This window comes from Anabrus simplex, chromosome 7, assembly GCF_040414725.1.
Source record: "Anabrus simplex isolate iqAnaSimp1 chromosome 7, ASM4041472v1, whole genome shotgun sequence".
Lineage (NCBI taxonomy): Eukaryota > Metazoa > Arthropoda > Insecta > Orthoptera > Tettigoniidae > Anabrus > Anabrus simplex.
In genome coordinates this window covers 273,929,589-273,952,664 of record NC_090271.1, presented here as the reverse complement: position 1 = coordinate 273,952,664, position 23,076 = coordinate 273,929,589, and the positions used below count along the sequence as shown (strand labels likewise).

The window sequence follows — 23,076 nt, the reverse complement described above, 5'->3', positions numbered from 1 at the left end:
CTGGCAATTCACTTATCGTCTCGCTGAAGGAAGCCACTAATGTGATGTTTAACTGTGTTATTGGATCCCTAGTGAAGTGGAGAAATATAATCTGTCACAGCAGTCATATTTCCATGGTGTGATGGTAGTGGTGGTGATTATTATTTTAAGAGGACGTACAGCTTGACAAAAACCCTTTATTTGACATTAATTAGAATGAAAAATGGAAGGGGTCCGACACTTCGACAAATGAAGGTATCGACCAAAGAAACACAAGGGCGATGAAGAGCGTGGAAATGAAATACTCCTAAGGCTTCGTAAAGTGCTACCGTCAGGATCGGAAAAAAGAATAAATGACCAAGGGAGGTCGGAGGGGATAGATGAAAGTGAAAAGCCGGCCACGAGTTAGTGGAAGTAATGCCAGGACTTAGCTAAGGGCACCCACGCTCCCCAGTTAAGATCACCGAGGGCTCTTTTCAGTCGTTTCTTACCAAAGGAAGGGGATACCGTGGACGCTGTTATACCGCCCCCACCCACAGGGGTTTCCATTGTGTGAATAGAGCGGTCTACACTTCTTGTTGTAGCCCATAAACGTATCAGATTTTCTTGCAGTCATTCAATGAATAATATCCTCTCACTGGCATGAACATTCTTCCATTCCTCGGCTTATTTGGTTACAAAGCAGCCTGAATTAGTTTCTCTCGGAGTATATAATGTAAGACAATTTTGCCAGTCACTTGAGGAGAATGTGTAAAACAAGATTCAAATATTGAAGAAAGGAAGAGAGTACAGACGAATTTGCAAGGTAAATTGGATTTTATGTAGAACCATTCAACTAGAAACAATTCGGTATGAAGTGGTAGAAAAAAGAGGAGTGTAAAGAGGAGTTGTAAAGGAGCAAACATTGAGATGAAAAGACGAAGACGAGCTAAGAAGAGGAGCAAGAAAGAAGATTTCTACAGTACAGAAACCACTTAATTTCGCAGTCATCCGAGCGGAGTGTAATAAAAACATGGCCTGCGAGTTACTATTGAACTCTAGTGAAATGTCCCGTCCGTTATCGTGCATAACTTGTCGAGACTTTCCTATTCTCAAACTTCAGCATTTGGGCGACAGTCTGGAGTAGAAAGCAAGCCAAGGAATCGATTGTTCATATGAAGACGTCCCAAAGACAAACACAAAGTTCAAGTTAAGGGTTTTGTGTGGGAAGTGTATGTTTGTCCTTCGAGTGACCTAGATAAAAGAAATCCATTCCGTTAACTTCTCCCTCATTCAATTTTACTACTTTCAATCTCAGCCCAGTTCACTTGTAAGCGAAAGTAAATCACTGATTCACTGGTCGTTTATTTTTTAATTCATTTGGAGTTTTCAAAATGCTTCGAAAGAAGTCAGGTGTTATAACGATTTGAAATATTTACAGCCATAACCCAACTGTATACAGCAACTGTATAAACAAGACTACAATGAGCATGTCTGTTCGAAATGGGTACGAGGTCATGACGGCACAGAAGGGAACGAGAGAGCTAATGAACTTGCCAAAGTACCGAGCTCGACAGCTGCAGTCGCTTGAGTGCGGCCAGTATCCAGTAATCGGCAGATAGTGGGTTCGAACCCCACTGTCGGCAGCCCTGAAGATGGTTTTCCGTGGTTTCCCATTTTCACACCAGGCAAATGCTGGGCCTGTACCTAAATTAAGGCCACGGCCGCTTCCTTCTGATTCCTAGGCTTTTCCTATCCCATCGTCGCCATAAGACAAATCTGTGTCGAAGCGACGTAAAGCAAGTAGCCAAAAAAAAAAAAAAAAAAAAAAAAACAAGAAAAAAAAACAAGAACTTGCCAAAGTAGCTATAACCTCCCTCGACTCTCTCAATATATGACAAGTGTCCTTTGTAATCTGTTAAAAAGGAACTGTGAACGTATGCTGAGAATATAGAATTGCCTGGCAAGGTTAAGGCCATTAGGTCCTCTCTTTCATACAACCAGAAAATATAATGTTTACGTTACAGAATGTAAAAGAAATATGCTTCAGATAAGGCATCTGATAGCTACTAAGTAGAGATATGATATTAAATATTGGGATACAAATGAGAAATACGATGATGTACACAATATTACATGACTATAGTATTCAAAAAATGTTCTTTTCCTCTACAGCTTTTTCACACACCTGTGAGGTAGAAAGTGCGTACTGTGAAGCACAGGTGAATTTGACCATTTTTTCGGCCGGATGCCCTTCCTGACGTCATATAATCACAATTGCGTGGTGATTGCTTTTGTATTGTGTTGTCTGAATATGAAGAGGAAAGTGTTGGGACAAACACGAACACCCAGTCTCTGAGCCAGAAAAATTAATCGGACGCGATTAAAATCCCCGAAGTGGCCTGGAATCGAACCCAGGACACTCTGAACCAAAGGCCTCAACCCTGACATTTCAGGCAATGAGTCGGATAGTATTTACAAAATGTTAACTTGTCTAATTTCTATCCGAAATTAATCTTTAAAAATCAACCTTAACATTAAGAGTTCGTTTATATATAGTGTACATCCATATAAATGAAGTGGTAGGGGTTCCGTTGTCTGTAATTTCGTTTATTTATTAATTTATCAGACATTTATACATTTTAAGTGAAGTCAAGAACGTATCAGTGGTTTTTAGCTTCCGTGTCTGCTTGTCAGTCTGTTTGTCTGTCCGACTTTTCCACAATTACGGCGAAGTGACCGGATAGATCTCGACCGAACTTCATACTTAGAGTATACTCGTCCAGGATCAGGTTTAGATATGCATATAATTTAGAAATCACTGAATAGACTGGGGGTTTATACGAAAATGAGAGCAGGTTTTTCTCAATTTTCTCTCATACTATTGCTTTTCTATAAAATCCTAAGTCCGTAGTTAAAACTCCTATTCATTCAAACAAGTTTTATTATGTACATACTTTTGCTTACTCTTCAAATGGCTGAGAAAATTACCATTGTCTGCGGGTTTCATGCTCTGCATTGAGTGACCCCAAAAACGAACCTACCGGTTACCATGGTAACGTCTCGGGTTGCTTGCCGACAGGGAATTACCGTAATGCAATTTTCGTCAATATTCCTGTAAACTCGTGGTTGTTCGTTGGGTAGAAGGCGAGAGAGACGTCAAGCTGACATTCTGCGGGATATTTTCGGGATACCGTTGGACGTTACGATCGACTTCGATTAGCACTAAGGGGGGCTGGTAATCTTTCAACGGTACTGTAGGCTATTATTTCACACCGCAATATGTTTTATGGCATTTGCTATAAATTTCAATGTACTTGTCTTCTACTTCCGTTCTTTCCTTTTATGCATTGCCTCTGCCTTGCCTCTTGAGGCTTAAGTGGTAACACCATATGTCATCTTATTATCTAAGTATTCTTGAGCATAAATGTTTCCTCTTTTACCTCTTTTTAAATCCGTAACTCATATCATTTCAATTTAGTGAGAGCAATTCATATTTCCAATAAATCGACATGGTGTTTACATATTTTTCCTATCCGGCCGTCCTCAGTTATTATCCTATCTTCAGTTAATGTCAATTTTCACAACTGCATTACTTTCTTCCTTAATTTCTCCGTATGTATGCGGGTGCTAATCCCGGAAATTCCACACTCTTTCTTTGAGGAGAAATTCCAAGATGTTCAACTGGGTAACTTTTGGCCCCCAGATATGGAGGCAATTTTAATGACAGTGCAGACCTTCGTTTCGGGTTAATTGGTGGCTAAACTGTAAGTTGTATCACAAAACAGGTAACAAAATCGCCGCGCAATTTGGAGAGATCTACAACTTTGATCTTACGATATTTTTGTGGCGTCTCTATCCTTGATACGTTAGAAAGAGCTGTATTTCTCAAGTTTAGGTTAACTTTGTACATTTTCACGCATATTCTATAGTATGACGCATTTATAGGAAAGATAGAATCATCAAATTCGGCACGCACACTGACACCACGAGTGGCCATCTGCTAGCCAAATTTTGTTTCCATCTGCCACGTAAGTATACGAAAAGCAATGCAATTTGTGAAAACCACTTCTACTTCCGTTCTCAGCTTTTATTTCTTGCCTCTGCCTTGCTTCTTTAGACTTAAGTAATAACACCGTAAGTTTTCTTATTATCTAAGAATTCCTGAGCCTAAATTTCACATCGAGTTACCGCTTTTTTAAATCCGTTACTCACATCGCCACAATTTGGTGAGGGATATACCATTTTCGCAACACATCCACTTCGTTTCTAGCTATAGATAGACCGAGCTCGGTAGCTGCAGTCGCTTAAGTGCGGCCAGTATCCAGTATTCGGGAGATAGTAGGTGCGAACCCCACCCTCGGCAGTTCTGAAGATGGTTTTCCGTGGTTTCCCATTTTCACACAAGGCAAATGCTGGGAATGTACCTTAATTAAGGGTACGGCCCTTTCCTTCCCAATCCTAGCCCTTTCGTATCTCATCGTCACCGTAAGACCTATCTGTGTCACCGAGCTCGGTAGCTGCAGTCGCTTAAGTGCGGCCAGGATCCAGTAATCGGGAGATAGTGGGTTCGAACCCCACTGTCGACAGCCCAGATGATGGTTTTCCGTGATTTCCCATTTTCACGCCAGGCAAATGCTGGGGCTGTACCTTAATTAAGGCCACGGCTGCTTCCCTCCCATTCCTAGGCCTCTACTATCCCGTCGTCGCCATAAGACCTGTCTGTGTCGGTGCGACGTAAAGCAAATTGTAAAAAAGAAAACAAAAAAAAAACGCCATAGACAGAGGTGAATTTCTCGATTATAATCAAAACCCGTATACTCTATTCTGTCTAGCATTAGGAAAGGGGCCTGTCTTTATAATGAAAACTCGACATATCCATTGTGAATGGCATTAGGCAAGTGAGCCTGCCGTTATAATGGAAACTCCCGAACTAGACTGTAAATTTCGGTAAGAAACGTGGCCTTTCATTTTCATCAAAACTTCCAAATGCACACGTTATATCGCAAACAGCGTATGGGGTCCTCCTAGTGGTGTTCCCAAATAACGCTATGAGACATGCAGTGTCTTACTCACTGCGTGCACAGCAATTTACACAGGAATCCATATATAATGTGGAATACCGTAGCGAAGTCCGGGTACATTTGATAGTCTTGAATAAATGACAATCGTCATCTATTATTATCATGTATTGTTATATGGAGTAACCAAAGGATAAGTACCCTAAGAGGTCAGCTTAAAAGGCATTTGCTTTTTCCGATGTTCCAAGATAGAATGGAAAGTAGATTAATAATATATGTTCGTAATTTGACACAGTTTATGTCAAGACATGGACTTTTTTTTCTTTCTTCATATTTCGCGAATACCGGAAGTACGTCTGAAGTGCCACAAACTTCTTATCATCTGTCATTTGACTGTGCTACTTCGAAAGAAGTAGATATAAATTAGTAATTTGTTCAGAAATAAGACATTCTTTAGAGTGCCAACTCAATTAATTTAACTTTAAAGCTTTAAAGTCTGTCGAACAATAATTATCACACTTTTAACACTGTAGATTATCTGCCAAAATAATGTGTTCCTTTTACTGGTATGTTATAGTGTTAGACAGGCTGAGAAGCTCTAAAATTGCATGAATTAGTAATTCACTTAAATATCTGTGATATACAATATCACGTACCATTTCATACATTATTTCAGAAAAGTGTTTGCTCTATTTCTCCTTTTTATTTCCAAGCTTCCTCAGTTTTAATTTTCAGCTATTATTTCACATATTAATTAGTTTTATTATCTATAGCTGTAATAGTGTGTAAATTATCGTTTGTAATTGGATAAATAATAACAACAACAAATGTGTAAATAAAATTTAGACTCAGTCTGTGTTTTTTAATGTTTTACGGAAATAATTTCAGTTGCCTGTTTATAGATCATTCTGTAATGTTGGGATAAATGCCTAAAATTTTACCTGTCTCTTTATTTCTTTGTTAATTTCATGCAAAGGAACGGCTGATGTGATCTAGAAATACAGTATTCTTGTATTTTGATTTCTGTTAATCCACTCTAAACTACCCTGCATTTTGGGTTATTGTTGGAGAAGGATGGAGAAAGGGATTACGTTGATGTCAGAAAATAAATACAATAATATTGTAAAAAACAGCGGGAAAAGCTCGTTTTAAGCATAATGAAACAGAAACCGAAACTGGGTGTTAACCGGAAGCTTGGCTCAGGGCATGAACGCGAAAAGAGAGCTGGTAGAGAGCGTGGCATGACTGAACGCGGTGACGGATTCATTAAATATAATATGTTATTCTGTGAAGTACTCTAAATCCTTCAGATGAATCTTTCCAAGAATCGCATGAAGAGTTGGTTTTGGCAGTAATTTAGGCTATTAATTAAATTAATTAATGATCTCCTATTAACAAAATATGGGCCAATAATTTTACGGAGAATACTGAATTTTGCTTAATGATATATTTGCATTAAAATACAAAAGGTAGGCTTATTTCTTATAAAGAAACTCCTTAATCTAGAATGACGGTATGTATTAGTTCATTTGTATGCTATGAGACGAGAAATACCTGTACAGATCGATCTACATGGTTGTATCCGAATTACCTCCCTTTAGTATACAGTATTTGTTCTAGTGCTCAACCATTTTCTGAACGATCGTACCGTTTTATTGAACCATGCTCAGCAGAATGGTTCATTTTTACAGTGCCGGTCTACATTTTATTTTTCGTAATGAAAATACCACGTATGAAGGAAACATCTTAACCTTTCACTCATTTGTTGAGAAAAATACTTTACTTACCCCATTTATTTCGGGAATTAAATTTCCTGAGCGTTTCCTTTTGCACATGTTGGCTGAGTTCGTGTCCATATTACATACTTATTCCGTCCTCTTGTACCTTGCGGTGTCCAATATTTCAAAAGTGTCCACCAACTAATTCTGTATCAAATCAACTCCTCCGCTCTTCTCCATTTTCCATTTCCCTCTAGTCGCTTCCACTGCCGCACTCACAACCTCCTCCTAGCTCTTCTATGTCTTCCAAGTTACCTTACTAACTGCATCCTGACGTCGAAAGTTACCTTTGCTATTTTAATACATTCCATTCTTTGTATATGTCTAAACCATCACAGCTGGGTTTCCCACAGAACAAGGTAGGAAGAAATATTACTTCGTAAATTCGGAGCTCCGTCGATGTGGTTATATTACGTCTATTAATAACGATTCCTTTCAATGCAATTAAAAGCAGCCTCAGGGCCTGGGATCGAGTTGTAAGCTCACTGCCATCTCATTGCACTGTAGTCCCCAATAGTTAAAATTTATAATCTGCTCCAGTAGTGTCTCATTTCCTAATGTAACGTGGTGTGGGATGGAATCGTGCGATGTCATCAAAGTCTTCGTCATCCTTAATTGCGTCACACCTAAGTCTAGAACTCCTATGAATCTGCATTTCAGATGCGCACCTAATACAGTTCTGGCACCGTTTATAGCAGCTCTGAATAGTTGCAATTAAGGGTCCGTCAAATCCTTTATCTTTCAGTGTCTTCCACACTTCTCCTCTAGGAACGGTTCGAAATACCTTCTCTAAATAAATAAATGAAAGCCAGGTGTACCTCTCTATCGTATGTTATGAGTTTTACATTGATTTCTCTGATCCTGAATATGAGGTCATGAGTGTTTCTTTTTTATCGAAACGCACAGTTGGTTCCGCGATTCGTCGAAGTCGGTCTTCCAGGTTTCTGGTACTTGTTTTTCCCGGCATTCTGGAGAGTGATATACCGCGATAATTCGTGCACTCCCTATCATCACCTTTTTTTGAAGTAAAAGAACACTGAATTCGCAGGCAAATGGTATATTCTTTGTTTACCGGCAAGTGTTTTAACTAGCTGGTGAAGAAGTACTTTGCCACTTCTACCTATAAACTTGAGCGTTTCAGGTGTTATCTGGTCGTATCACACAGCTTAGCCCAGTTTCGTTTTGCGTACTTCTTGTTTGAGTTCCTCGAGAGTTTCCCTTCAAGCATCCTCTGGAGGCTGTTGCCTTCTGTCTACACAATCATCCCCGTCATCTCTTCTGATGTTCTCTCCAAGCAACACGTCGAAATATTCCTTCAAGCGTTCCGAAATGCAACCCTCGTTTCGTAGTAGTAGGTTGCCTCTTTTTCTCCTAAAATTGAGAAGGCTCTATGTCACCGTGGCATAGCCTATATTTTTGTCCACCTTGTTGAGGTTTGTACTAAGATTGCAAGAACACTGTTTGCATTTACTAAGTTACCAGCCAGAAAATTTGCTGCCACTCAACATGATATACTGTAACCGTACAACTAGGTTACAGATTCCATTCAGTATTTATTATTATTATTTATTATTATTATTATTATTATTATTATTATTATTATTATTATTATTATTATTAACCCGATTCATTAGATTTTATATATTCTGTTTCTCATCATTTAGACTGTAATAATTAGTCAAGAGCTAACCAAAAACAACTGAAGTACATGCTATATGTCCCGCACAAGTACTGCAGTCCAGTCTAGTGCCAAGAAAAAGTCAAATACGCTCAGAAATATGTAAAACACGAACCCGCACAATTGTGCGTACTCGGTCTGATTCGAGTTATGATAAAGATAGTTAAATAATTTGACTAATGATGGAGAATAAACTCTGTTCACGGAGTGATAATTCTCGACACAAAACCATCAGATTTGAGCCTGATTTGACATAGTCAGTAGAACTCGACGATGTGAAAATCCCGTGTATCCCCTATCATTATACAGTGTATCAACTCAAGAACATTGAATCCTTGACATATAGTCAGAATCAGAACCTTGATTACGTTAGTCGACTTCTGCAACAGACTCCAAATCAGTAACGGTTTCATCCACGCGGTTACACTCACAGCCCTGAAAAGATCGACAAGCATGTGCATTGAACCTCATATTAATGTAAAACACATGAATCAAAAATTGATTTTTGACAAATATGTTTCATGGCTGAGGGTTATCCAAAAATTTATGTTACGTTCCGCAAAAATTTGTGCGACGGAAATGTAACCATAGCAGTCGCACAGCCAGTGATGTTAAGTATGGTTAGATGGTCAGACAATGTCACGTAGCAACCGCGGAGGCTGTCTTACTGCTGGTTGTCATCTGAAATTATCCGTCTTTGTTGGATATCCATGAACGGTATACATTTATGATCAATAGATATGTTGTTTCAGTTTGGCATTTAAATTTCCTTTCTTCATAATTGCTGTACGCTATAAATGTATACGTTTTAGTAGATTTCTGTATCCTTGCTGTCACTTGTAATCTGAGGTAGAATATCAAGATCACGACTTATCACATACGTCCAGCGTTCCATGAGTTCCGTTGATGCGAAAATTTGGTTTTGAACACTTTTAAAAACATATAAATTAGTTTACGGGTTTTTCTTGGACGTAGTCGTATGCCATGGTATCCGAATAAACTGCACCTTTGCCAGTGCTGTGTAAGAGAAAATCTCTTTGTACAAGCCAGAATAAAGAATGGTTTTAAAGATGAATATGACCATTAACTCATTTTCCCAGTTTACCTTTTTGGGAGAGACATGATAAGCTCAGTTACATCGTCACAAAACTTTCAGCAAAGTAGCCCCGATTTGAATCTCGATCTATGCATGTAGCATGTTTTGAAATGAAAGTTCACGACCCTGCGGGTCCTAATACAATGATATTGTAAAACTGAAACCTGTATATGTATGTATGTTTAATCCTCAGCCCGTAGCCTGGTTGGATCCTCAACAGTTCCGCCATCAGCTGTCATAGATGGCCTAGGCATCACTGAAGAGGTATACTAGGGAAATGAGGAGTGAGTTAGTTTCCCGTTGCTTTCCTCACCGAGCCAGAAGTTGCTATTACATATCAATCTGCCAAGCCCACTGAAATGCATGCACCAACTGACCCTATGAGCAATATTTTCACACCATTCATAGCAGGGACTGGCTGCAGAAGGAATGGCATTACCAGCATCACTCATACCTCAGTCACTTTCATTTTGTCAAAGCCAAGGATAAGACAGAGACAGATCAATGAAAGTAACAATATTGCTCTAGCCCATACCAGAAGACATAGTGCACTGTAAACACTAGGTCCCACCAGCAAAGGCACTGATTTTATATAATTATGATAAGGAAGGGACGTCACATTCATGACACCTAGACATCGTAAATGTTAACGAAGTTCATGATGCTTCTGCTAGATAGATCGTCTGTATTTAATGAGCATACTATTTCCCCCACATGTGATTCCGGTTTTAATTAACTAACAATGCGAGCATTCAACAGTTAATGCGTGACGTCATGCTAGACGCTAGGTAGGTCAGAGACAATGGGGACCGCCGTGTTCATCACTCGCCCTGCTGCGTTCGAAATAAGAGATCACCCCATCGCCGGACGTGCCACACCACGCGAGGGTCGGGGACGAGGGGATGTAATTCAATGAATGTAGTGTAGTGCAGCCATGGGGAAGACCAGCAACAAGAAGAACACAAGAAGTGGTTAATTTGGAACATACATTGTTTCCAGTAAAACCAGTGAGGTTTGCGGCATTAGGTCGATGTTCTTTTGTTTTCAAAATGCTTTTATATATATATTTACGTTTGCGGCCATTAGAGACCACGTTAGGTAACAGTTACATGTTTCTGGAAGCCTTCTTCACAGGTCAAAACTTTAGCATCCTCTCTCTGGCAGCCTGTCTTCTTTCTTCCGTCCACCGACGGTGAAGATTTGGTTCGTCATGGAATCCCTGGAATTTGTCGATCACTGACCTAAACTTGGTTCGGTTTTAGATGTCTTCTGAATTTAGTCCCACCTTTTTAAAATCCATTCTCACCTCTCTGAACCATTTGTCCGACACTTTAGGTTTGCTGTATAATATTGTGAAAATCCTCTTCGTTAGTCTCTTCTCATCCATTCTAAATAAATGCCCATTGAATTTAAGTCTCCGTTGTCTCATGGATTCAGTTAGCCTTTCATTGTCACGGTAAAGCTCTTCTCTTCCTCGCAACCTATACTGTCCATCCACAATCTTTGGACTCATTATTTTGCGAAGGATCTTTCTTTCGAATTTCTCAGCTTCTCTCAGTCCCGCTTTCCCTGTTATTTGGAGGCATTCACTAGCATACAGACATTCCGTTTTAATCACGGTATTGTAGTGCCTTAGTTTAGCTCATCTGGAGAGGCAATTCTTGTCAAATTATCAAAATTGTTAAATATTTGTAAATGTCGGAAGTGTTCCTTTCTGAAGGCAATGACACAGCAAACTTTTCAGAAGTGTTACATGAATAAATTGTCTGAAACTCCCTAAGAAAAACCAAGGACAGTAGCTCTGTTTAAATATTTGGTGTTGGTATATAGGCCTACAGGATGGTCAGAAACAACGTGAACCTTGTATGTGAGCGCTAGAGCGTTGGTCATTTTGATAAATAATTTGTCATTTTATCAACAACTGAAGTTAGCCAATCAGATCTCTTCGCGGGTGAATTGAAATGGGCTTTGCGAAGTGGTGTTCTTAAATATGCACGTGACTTAAGGACAGATTGAGAACCATACCGAGAAATCAGCATGAAACAAAAACACATCTTTGGCTTCAGCCAATGACACAGTTATTTTTTTTATTTCGTGTGGCTATTTCTAGTCGAGTGTAGCCCTTGTAAGGCAGACCCTCCGATGAGGGTGGGCGGCATCTGCCATTTGTAGGTAACTGCGTGTTATTGTGGTGGAGGATAGTGTTATGTGTGGTGTGTGAGTTGCAGGGATTTTGGGGACAGCACAAACACCCAGCCCTCGGGCCATTGGAATTAACCAATTAAGGTTAAAATCCCCGACCAGACCGGGAATCGAACCAGGTACCCTCTGAACCGAAAGCCAGTACGCTGACCATTCAGCCAACGAGTCGGACAATGTCACAGTAGCGTGCTTGCTTTGGCGCGATGCTATCAGTTCGGAGGTCTGCATTCAAATCCCTCCACTGCCGAAGTTCTATTCTTCGACTGGTGCGCTCATGCCAGTCTTAAGTCACGTACAGACTTAACACTATTTACATTCGCCCGCGAAGTGATCTGATTGGCTAACTTCAGCAGCGGATAAAATGACAACGTTGCAAGATATCGAATTATTTTTTCAAATTATTTATCAGCATGACCAACCCTCTAACGCTGATAAACTCAGTTCGTCCGACCATCCTGTATATCAAGTCAAAAGAGTTTCAGAAGTCAGAAATAGTTTCGCAAATTGTGGACATAAATGCAAAATAATTTCTAACGGTAAGTGTTAACTAATGAAACACTTCTGCTTGAAAAGTCCATATCTGAAGGAAATTATTGCATAACCATATTTCTGAGGAAGCTTTTCAGTGAAAAATGCTGCATTCTGAATATTCCGCTATTGCTTAGCCATTAATCATTGAAGTTATATTCACTTACATGTAACAAGCTTTAACAGCTTCATTTTTGATAAAAACTTGTATTGACTATAAAATAAAGTAGCGAATATTTAAGAATAACTTAAATATTATATTTAAGCAGTCCGCCTATTCAATACATATATAATTTATTAAATCTAGTACACGTTTCTTCCCCTAAGGTAGGCCTGTATCATCAGCTAGAATAAATGGCACTATAAACTATATCAGATACAAAAATTACATTCATCGATTGGTAAGACAAATTAAAGTACACTTTTATACATATGAACATTTAAAATAAAGTATTTCCAAACTTTGTTAAAGTTTCAAGTCATATATGATAATTAATTAATTTCGTGTGGCTATTTGTAGCCGAGTGCAGCCCTTGTAAGGCAGACCCTCCGATGAGGGTGGGCGGCATCTGCCATGTGTAGGTAACTGCGTGTTATTGTGGTGGAGGATAGTGTTATGTGTGGTGTGTGAGTTGCAGGGATGTTGGGGACAGCACAAACACCCAGCCCCCGGGCCATTGGAATTAACCAATTAAGGTTAAAATCCCCGACCCAGCCGGGAATCGAACCCGGGACCCTCTGAACCGAAGGCCAGTACGCTGACCATTCAGCCAACGAGATATATGATAATACTTCACATCAATTTTACTGACTCCATCAGCCGTTCATTATCCTTGTATAACTCTTCTCTTCCTCGGAGTCTAAGAAGAATCTTGCGCTCATATTTCTATACTTCTCTCAGTCCAGCCTTTCCTGTCATTCTGAGGCATTCACTTGCGTACAGACACTCACTGTGTTATGGTGCCTGAGTTTAGCTTTCCCTTTCTTGTACAGGACATGCATCCTATGAAGGGTTGCGTCCATCTTGTCTCACCTCCTGTTGTTAGCTTCTTTCTCACTAGTTTTCATCAGTACTTTCTCACCAAGATATCTGAAACTGTCTCTTTTTTCTATTTTACCGTACCCTGTTGTTAGGTGTTGAGGTGTTGTTCTGATATTGGTTATGTACTTTTTCTCGAAAGAAATTTGAGGCCAGCTTTATCTGCCAGCTCTTTCAGCATGTTTATTTGTTCCACAGCTGTCTCTATGTCCCTTCACAGGATTGCCAGGTCATCGGCGAAGGCGAGACAGTTGACTGTCACACCGTTTTTTGAGCCTCCAATGTGAACTTCGTTCAGTAACCCTTTCCCGGCTAATTCCTTTTCCCATTCTCGGATAACACTTATTTGAAGAGAACTGGGGACAGTCCCAAATACATTTTATTAATAGTAATAATAGTAATGACTGTGTAGCATTTGCAGGCGATCTTGCGGTTTTCGTTGATTCCTTGGATGTGGCCACGAATCAGAGCAACCAGCTTCAAACACAAGCTGCAAAGGCGGACCTCCAGATCTCTTTTGAGTAAACCAAATTCATTGCAAACATCAAACTGGCACCAAAAGAGCTAGAAGGGATTCAAGCGGGTTGAAAAAATTAAGTATCTTGGTGAATGATAGAACTTAACATGTCCGAGAAAGAACCCCTTTCATCACGCATGAATAAAATTGAAATGGCTTATTATCTGACTAAAAATGTGTATATCTCGGAATGAAGAAAATCAAACACTATTGCACTGTCATTTGGCCAGAGGCTCTATATGCATCGGAATGCCTCACATGAACAAGAAAGGCATGATATAGAGAAAATGGAGGTTAAGGAAAGGAAGATTTTGAGGAAAATCTTGGGTCCAGTCAAAGACAATGGCGAGTTTAGGAGACGGCACAACCAAAAGTTGTACCCGCATGTGGAGAAAATAACCGACGTGATGAGGAAAGGGAGGATTACTTTTTATGGACACACGGCCCGAATGAAGTCAACACGGTTAACAAACCGCATTTTCACTTTCCTCCAAGAAGAAAAGGCAGAGGGGGCATGGTTCAGTGAGGTTCAGAAAGATCTGCAGGAGACTGGAATCTTATTTGAAGATATCCAGGAGCGTGACCCATTTAAGAAAAAACACTCTAAGAACATTGGAGTTTCCAACTAAAGCTGAAGCTGAAAACTGGAAAAGCATGGACGAAAGAGCGAAAGGAATAGCACCGTCTACGAATGAAGGAATACTGGACCAACATTTAAGCTCAAAGGAAACAGTTGAAATGACGTCGTCATTAGTTGGCTGAAACGAAACAACAACAACAACAATAATAATAATAATAATATAATAATAATAATAATAATAATAATAATAATAATAATAATAATAATAATAATAATAATAATAAATAGCGTGTAGTTTGATATAATCTGATGATGATCTATCCAGAATGAAACATGACATTATGGTGTTATATAAATTATACATTTTTTCAGGTATAATTTTTGTACTAAATATTTTTTATGTAATACATTTTCCTAATTTTATTTATTCCCAATTAGTTTCGATAGACTAATAAACGTCCATTTTTACGCCTTTTTTTTTTTGCTATTTTGATTTACATCGCACCGACACAGATATGTCTTATGGCAACGATGGGATAGGAAAGGCCTTGGAATTTTAAGGAAGTGGCCTTGGCCTTAATTAAGGTACAGCCTCGGCATTTGCCTAGTGTGAAAATGGGAAACCACGGAAAACCATCTTCACAGCTGCCGACAGAGGGGTTGGAACCCACTATCTCCCGATTACTGGATACTGGCCGCACTTAGCGACTGCAGCTATCGATTTACGCCTTTTGTAGCCCTCTTGTTTCTTTAGCTGATACTATTATTCTTTGATAGGCGAAACCTGTACCTCTGTCTGTTATTAACACTGTTCTTGGAGCCTTGAAATAACGATTGCAATTTCTATTCAGATTCCCCTGTATTTTATAATTATAACGAATACACGATGGAGGACAGGGAATAAGATAACTTCAGCATTGTTTCTCATAGATATCTTACAATCCCTGAATTCAAGTTGAAATTATTCATTACTGAACACCAACAACTTGAACGTTCAAGTGAATTATATTTGAATTGCGAGCCTCGTTTAATGTCAACCCTTGGGTTCATTAGGTCACTGTAGATACCGTCACTCCAGCCCTCGTCCTGTATCTGGTTAAGATGTGAAGTACTGGTTTGAATATGAATTATGGAGTGGAATAGCCCATGAATATACATTGAAACTGCAGTTGAAATGTATCCCGGAGAACCTTTGCTCTTACCCTTTGAGAATTATCTCTCAGAGAAGAGACTCTGTATTCAGAAAAAAGAAGTGTTCTCAACAAACTTCTACATGCAGAATAGCTCATTGGTATTAAGCCTGCTGGAGAAGTCATGTCTATTTGACCAAATTGTTTGACCTAACATGCAAATTATTATGGATATCCTCGATTCTCAGAGCCTCTGTGTCGCTCAAAGCTCAACTGTGGCTCTCAACAAAAGACATAAATAATAGTAAGACTCATGCGAATAACATGAAGTGTAATACATCGCATTGTTTTACTGCATAGCATAGACGGGAGTGAAGACGCTTACTTCCTAATTAGACACAGTGTTCTTAATAATGCGTACCACTTTCAGCATTTTAACGAATAGGTTCCTAATTCCACATTGACGTTGTATTATTATTATTATCATCATTATTATTATTATTATTATTATTATTATTATTATTATTATTATTATTATTATTATTATGTTTCATTTATTCTGGACCGGGCGAGTTGGCCGTGCGCGTAGAGGCGCGCGGCTGTGAGCTTGCATCCGGGAGATAGTAGGTTCGAATCCCACTATCGGCAGCCCTGAAGATGGTTTTCCGTGGTTTCCCATTTTCACACCAGGCAAATGCTGGGGCTGTACCTTAATTAAGGCCACGGCCGCTTCCTTCCAACTCCTAGGCCTTTCCCATCCCATCGTCGCCATAAGACCTATCTGTGTCGGTGCGACGTAAAGCCCCTAGCATTTATTCTGGCAAAGTTAGGGATGTACTCCCTTTCTTACACTTAACCTAAACCTAGAACACTTAATAATAACTCCTGATGACCATAATATGATAATATTAACAATAATAACAGTAATCTATATATATATATATATATAAATAAATGTCATTGTATGTATGTATGTATGTATGTATGTATGTATGTATGTATGTATGTATGTATGTATGCATGTATGTATTACATCTCCTCCTAAACCACTGGAGCGATTTACACCAAATTAGGTACACTTACGACTTAGTATCAGGAGACAAACTGCGTGGGGGTAAGACACCCTAAGTACCCTTGGGGGCGGGGGGCGAGGGGGTCACATATAAAAATATACGAAAATAGTGTCCAAAACATCATTTTTGGATTCACTGAGATGAATAGTGATACTCCCGAATTTTTCCAAGTCCACATTCAGCCCCCTTTTGGGAGGGGGCGAGGGGGAAGTGATATATCAAAGTAATAGGAAATGGTGTCGAATCCATCCTTTTCGGGGTCGCTGGGGTGAATAGTGACACTCCGGATTTCTTTTGACAACTCGCGTGGAGGTAAGACAACCCATGTACCCATCGGTGCGGGGGGGCAAGGGGGGTGACATAAAATATTCGAAAACAGTGTCGAATCCATAATTTTTATGGTCACTGAGATAAATAGTGACTTACAGGAATTGTTTGAAGTCCAAATTATGCCCCCTTTGGGGTGGGGCCCGGGGGGTGAGGGGATCGCATGTAAAAATATACGAAAATAGTGTCGAATCCATCATTTTTGGATTCACTGAGATGAATAGTGATACTCCCGAATTTTTCCAAGTCCACATTCAGCCCCCTTTTGGGTGGTGGGCGAGAGGGAAGTGATATATCAAAGTAATAGGAAATGGTGTCGAAACCATCCTTTTCGGGGTCGCTGAGATGAATACTGACACTCCGGTTTTTTTGACAAACCGCGTGGAGGTAAGACACCCCATGTACCCTTAGGGGGGCGAGGGGTTGACATTTAAAAATATTCGACAATAGTGTCCAATCTATACTTTTCGGGGTCGCTGAGATAAATACTGACACTCCGGAATTTTTTAAAGACCAAATTCAGCCCCCTTTGGGGTGGGGGCGAAGGGGAGTGAGATATCAAAATAATCGAAAATAGTGTCGAATCCATCCTTTTCGGTGTCGCTGAGATGAATAGTAACACTCCGTATTTCTTTCGACAAACCGCGTGGGGTAGGACACCCCACGTACCCATAGGGGTGTGAGGAGCGAGGGGGGTGACATAAAATATTCGACAATAGTGTCGAATCCATACTTTTCGTGGTCGCTGAGATGAATACTGACACTCCGGAATATTTTTAAGTCCAAACCGCGTGGGGTAAGACACCCCATTACCCTTAGGGGCGGGGGGCGAGGGGGGTCATATGTAAAAATATATGAAAATAGTGTCGAATCCATCGTTTTCGGATTCGCTGAGATGAATAGTGATATTCCAAAATAAGTCCAAGTCCAAATTCAGAACCCTTTTGGTTTGGGGCGAGGGGGGTGTGATACATCAAAGTAATAGGAAATAGTGTCGAATCCATCCTTTTCGGGGTCGCTGAAATGAATAGTGACACTCTGGATTTCGTTTGACAAACCGCGTGGGGGTAAGACACCCCATGTACCTATAGGGGCGGGGGGCGAGGGGGCGAGTGGAGTCACATATAAAAATAAACGAAAATAGTGTCGAATCCATCATTTTCGGGGTCGCTGAGATGAATACTGACACTCCGGATTTTTTAAAATTCCAAACTCAGCCCCCTTTGGAGTGGGAGGCGAAGGGGAGTGAGATATCAAAATAATCGAAAATAGTGTCGAATCCATACTTTTCGTGGCCGCTGAGATGAATACTGACACTCCGGAAAATTTTTTAGTCCAAACCGCGTGGGGTAAGACACCCCATGTACCCTTAGGGGCGGGGGCCGAGGGGGTTCGCATATAAAACATACGAAAATAGTGTCGAATCCACCGTTTTCGGATTCGCTGAGATGAATAGTGATACCCCAGAATTTTTCCAAGTGCAAATTCAGTCCCCTTCTGGGTGGCGGAAAGGGGGGAATGATATATCAAAGTAATAGGAAATAGTGTCGAATCCACCCTTTTCGGGGTCGCTGAGATGAATATTGACACTCCGGATTTCTTTTGACAAACAGCGCGGAGGTACCCCTTGAGGCGGGAGGGGGGGTGGGGCAAGGAGTGCGACATATGAAATACTCGAAAACATTGTCGATTCCATACTTTTCGTTGTCGCTGAGATGAATAGTGACACTCTGGAAGTTTTTAAGTCCAAGTTCAGCCCCTTTGGGGTGGGGAGCGAGGGTGGAGTGATATAAGAAAATTAACGAAAATAGTGTCGAATCCATACTTTTCGGGGTCGCCAAGATTAATAGTTACACTGCGGATTTTTAAAGTCCAAGTTCAGCCCCTTTTGGGTTGGGGTAGAGGGAGGAGTGGTATATAAAAATGACCGAAAATAGTGTCGAATCCATCCTTTTCGGTGTGGCTGAGGTGAATAGTTACACTCCGGATTTGATTTGACAAAGCCCGTGGGGGTACCATTTGGGGGGGGGGACGAGGAAGTGATATATAAAATATTCGAAAATAGTGTGGAATCCATACCTTTCGTGGTCGCTGAGATGAATAGTGACAATCTGAATATTTTTAAAGTCCAAGTTCAACCCCCTTTCGGGTGAGGGCGGGGGAGTGTCATATAAAACTAATCGAAAATAGTGTCGAATATATAGTTTTCGGGGTCGCCAAGGTGAATATTGGCACTCCTGATTTTTAGTATCAAGAGAAAAACCGCGTGGGTGTAAGGCAACCCAGGAACCGTTAGGGGCGGCGGGCGAGTGGGGTGGGATACAATACTTTTCGGGTTCGGTGAGATAATAGTGACACTCCGGAATTTTTTAATGTCCAAGTTTAGCCCATTTCGGGGTGGGGGGCGATGGGGGAGTGATATAAAATAATCGAAAACAGTGTCGAAGTCATACTTTACGGGGTCGGTAAGATTTTTATTTATTTATTTATTTATTTATTTATTTATTTATTTATTTATTTATTTATTTATTTATTTATTTATTTATTTATTTATTTATTTATTGTGGGAAGAATCAAATACTTCCCAGTCAATTCTAGCTTCCGCAATAACTAGGGTTTACTCGAAAATTAAGTAATCTAAAACTTGAAATCAGATACATCTAAATAACTAAAACTACATAAAAGGTCGTGATATCAACATCTCAATAATAAAGCAATAAGCATCCACTTCACACTTAACTAACTGGTAATACAAATACTAAAGGTAAACATTCAAAAGCTTCCCGGACAACGCCGGGTACTACAGCTAGTAGTATTAATAAAGGTAACCACACTTAAAAAATAATATCATCTATATATTACACATCGTACGTAGAGTACATTAAAATATATGAATAATGAGTACTGTAACTACTATTTAAGAGAAAGTTTAGAAAATGTATGCATTTCTACAGTACACCGAAATATCACCTACAATTGAGAGGTGAAGAGGAGGATTTGTAAGAAAAAGAATATCTGTGAAAGGAAGAGGGAAATAATGAAAAATAAGTGGTACGAGGAGGTGTTTTCAGGTCATAACTTGATGATTCAAGCATGTTTACCTAGTATTTCGACAAAGGCATGTTTAGAAGCTAAGCTGCTGGACATACTTCTGACGTCCACTGGTAAGAGATTCCATTGTCGGGCTGCGGTCCACATGTGCGACGATAGTCTTCAATAACTCATTTTAGAAGTGAAGGCCCAATGTATCTAGTAACAAGAGTCTGACCGCACAACAAATGATTCAGGTGCTAAAAAATGCTGTCATCGAAGAGTGGAACCATTTGCCTCGAGATGCCCATTGATTTCGTACTGAGTATGAATGCACCGTAATATTCAACAGTGCCTCAGGTTTTGTGGAGGACCAACACGTTATTGCCACATGTGAACACATTAAAAACTGCCTTTAATGTGTGATATTCTTCAGAGGAGGTTCCTTAACTGGTTTTGTGATAAACTGCGGCCGGGCTGATTGGCTCAGACGGTTGAGGCATTGGCGTTCTGACCCCAAATTGGCAAATTGGCTCAGTCCGGTGGTATTTGAAGGTGCTCAAATAGGTCAGCCTCGGGCCGGTACATTTACTGGAACGTGAAAGAACTGATGGACTAAATTCCAGCAATTCGGTGTCTCCGAAAACCGTGAAAGTAATTAGCGGGACTTAAAGCAAATAACATTATTATTATTATTATTATTATTATTATTATTATTATTATTATTATTATTATTATTATTATTATTATTATTATTATTTCGACTCGGCCGTCCAAGGACCACGTAATTTCAACTGCTCCTTGCCGCATCGAGCTTTAACCTCCTTCCAGTACTTTCGCATTAGTTCTCGATGCCGCTGCTTCTTTCTTCAGTCCATTTTTGCCTGTTGGAAGCTTAGGTTTTACATGGAAACATCGGTGTCTTGTTAGATTCTAGACCTAGCTCAACACAAACGTTGTTGACAAACGCCAGGATTGGCATGCTTAAGAGCAATCAGAAGCAACTTCAATAAAGTCCAAATTCTAATTATAACATTTTAAAATAAAATGTTCTAAATTTCCAGCCTTTTTAACAATATATCACGGTTTCCTTCATAACTCTCTTAGTGATTCACGGATAATTATAATTTTTTTCAGAGTTTTCTCCCATAATGTTGTACTACAATCAATAGGATATAAATTCGATTTTATATAACATTTTTGTTTAAAAAGCGATTAATATTTCCTGGTGCTCGGAATAAAAACGCTACTAAAATCCAAATCACAGTCTATGTTCATGATTGAGGTTCATTTTGTAGCTGGAGTTTTGATACACACTTTCAAAAAGGAAAAGTACGAAAATTCTTATAAACTTGGAATTTGTAAGGGAGACAGTGGTATACTGTTAAAAAGGCGGGGAATTTTGAATATTTTATTTTAAAATATTAAAATAATTAAAATTCTGACATTATTGAAGTTGGTTCTGGTTGCCAGGAAGCATGCCAACACTGGAATATGTGCAGGAATTGTCAACAACAATTGTAGCATATTTAAGAATCGAATGAATATTAACCTATTTTTTTCCTTTGTTAAGCTGGGTCTCCCCCCTTAGCGGTTCACGTTTCCAGATATCGTTGACTGTAATTCCCAAGCTCCCTTAATCTTCTCTTCGAGAAAGTAGGTAAAAATCCTAGTTGTCAATCGGATTGAGTTCATTCTTGTTATATGGCAGTAAAAGGTAATTCTCCGTTTCCTCGTGGTGTCAGTTATTTTTTCCACATGAGTGTAAAGTTCGTGGTTATGCCGTCTCCTATAATCCCCGTTTTCTTTTACTGGGTACAAGATTTTTAGAATGTTGCTTTCCTTCACTTCCAGTTTCTCTATTAGTCTCTTCCGATGCATTCCAAGGCACTCTACAGCGTACAAGACCTCTTGGCGGATGACTGTATGGTAATGACTTAACTTAGCATTTGTAGGTGTGGATTTCTTATTGTAAATGGCCTTTGTTGGATTATATGTCATTTCAATTTTCCTGATTCGTGACTAGAAAGCTGCCTTCTCAGAGTTATCGAGAAGTGTGCAATTTCCTTGCATTTACTATTCTCAGTTTCACATTAAATAATATCATATCGGCTCTTCCTCAAACCAGCAGAATGATCGCGTCATTTTCTTGCGCTGATGCCATGAGGTCAACTGATGGCAAAACCTAGCGGTTTACCGTAGCGTGTGTGAGGTCTTTCCCTGTGCAATTTGCCTGCACAGTTAAACCTCTCCAGTGCACCACAACGTGTATGGTAGGCCTAACAAGAGAAAGAGACAGCAAAGTGGAGTGGTTTTCTTTTAATTTTTACTATTGGCTTTACTTCGCGCCGACACATATGGCGACGATGGGTCAGGATAGGGCTAAAACTGGAAGGAAGTGGCCGTGGCCTGCTGTGAAAATAGAAACCAGCGAAAACCATCTTCAAGGCTGCCGACAGCGGGGTTCGAACCCGCTATCACGGGAATACTGGATACTGGCCGCACTTAATGGACTACAGCTATTGAGCTCGGTTATCATAATACTAAAGGAAGTATCGTGCCTGTCCTATGTCAGATATGTTACCAGGAAGATATGGTATTAGATTACGTGGTACTGAAGATTGGTGGTAAGGGCCAGGAGGGAACCCCACTGGCAGAAAGAGAAAGAAACCAACAGGTAAAACATTCGAAAATATGAGGACTGGAAAATTCCAAACGTAGTGGTAGTTAGGAATACCTATCATGCAAATAGTAACCTCCGGTCATTGGACTGGGTCAGGAATGGAATGAATGAAGCCCCCATCTTGCGGAGAGGATAGGAATTGTGCCGGCTCCCTAAGCGTGTCGCACTCCTGTCGGGCCATAATTAATGACTGACAGGTGAGATGAAATGATATTGGAGAGTGTTGCTAGAATGAAAGATGATAGAGAAATCCGGAATACCCGAAGAGAAACCTGTCCCGCCTCCGCTTTGTACAACACAAATGCCACATGGAGTGACCGGGATTTGAAAGACGGAACCCAGTGGTGAGGGGTCGGCTCAGTGCCGCCTGACGCACGGAGGGTCATGCAAATCGTAACCGTTCTCATTTTATTAAGGGAGTGCCGTACGAGGATAT

At 40.0% G+C, this 23,076-nt stretch overlaps 1 protein-coding gene across 1 annotated transcript in view; it reads left to right on the top strand.

Moving 5' to 3' along the window:
- The window catches only part of LOC136877107 (lachesin), a 1,203,705-nt gene that overhangs the window by 65,169 nt on the left and 1,115,460 nt on the right, over window positions 1-23,076 (top strand). The window lies entirely within an intron of this gene.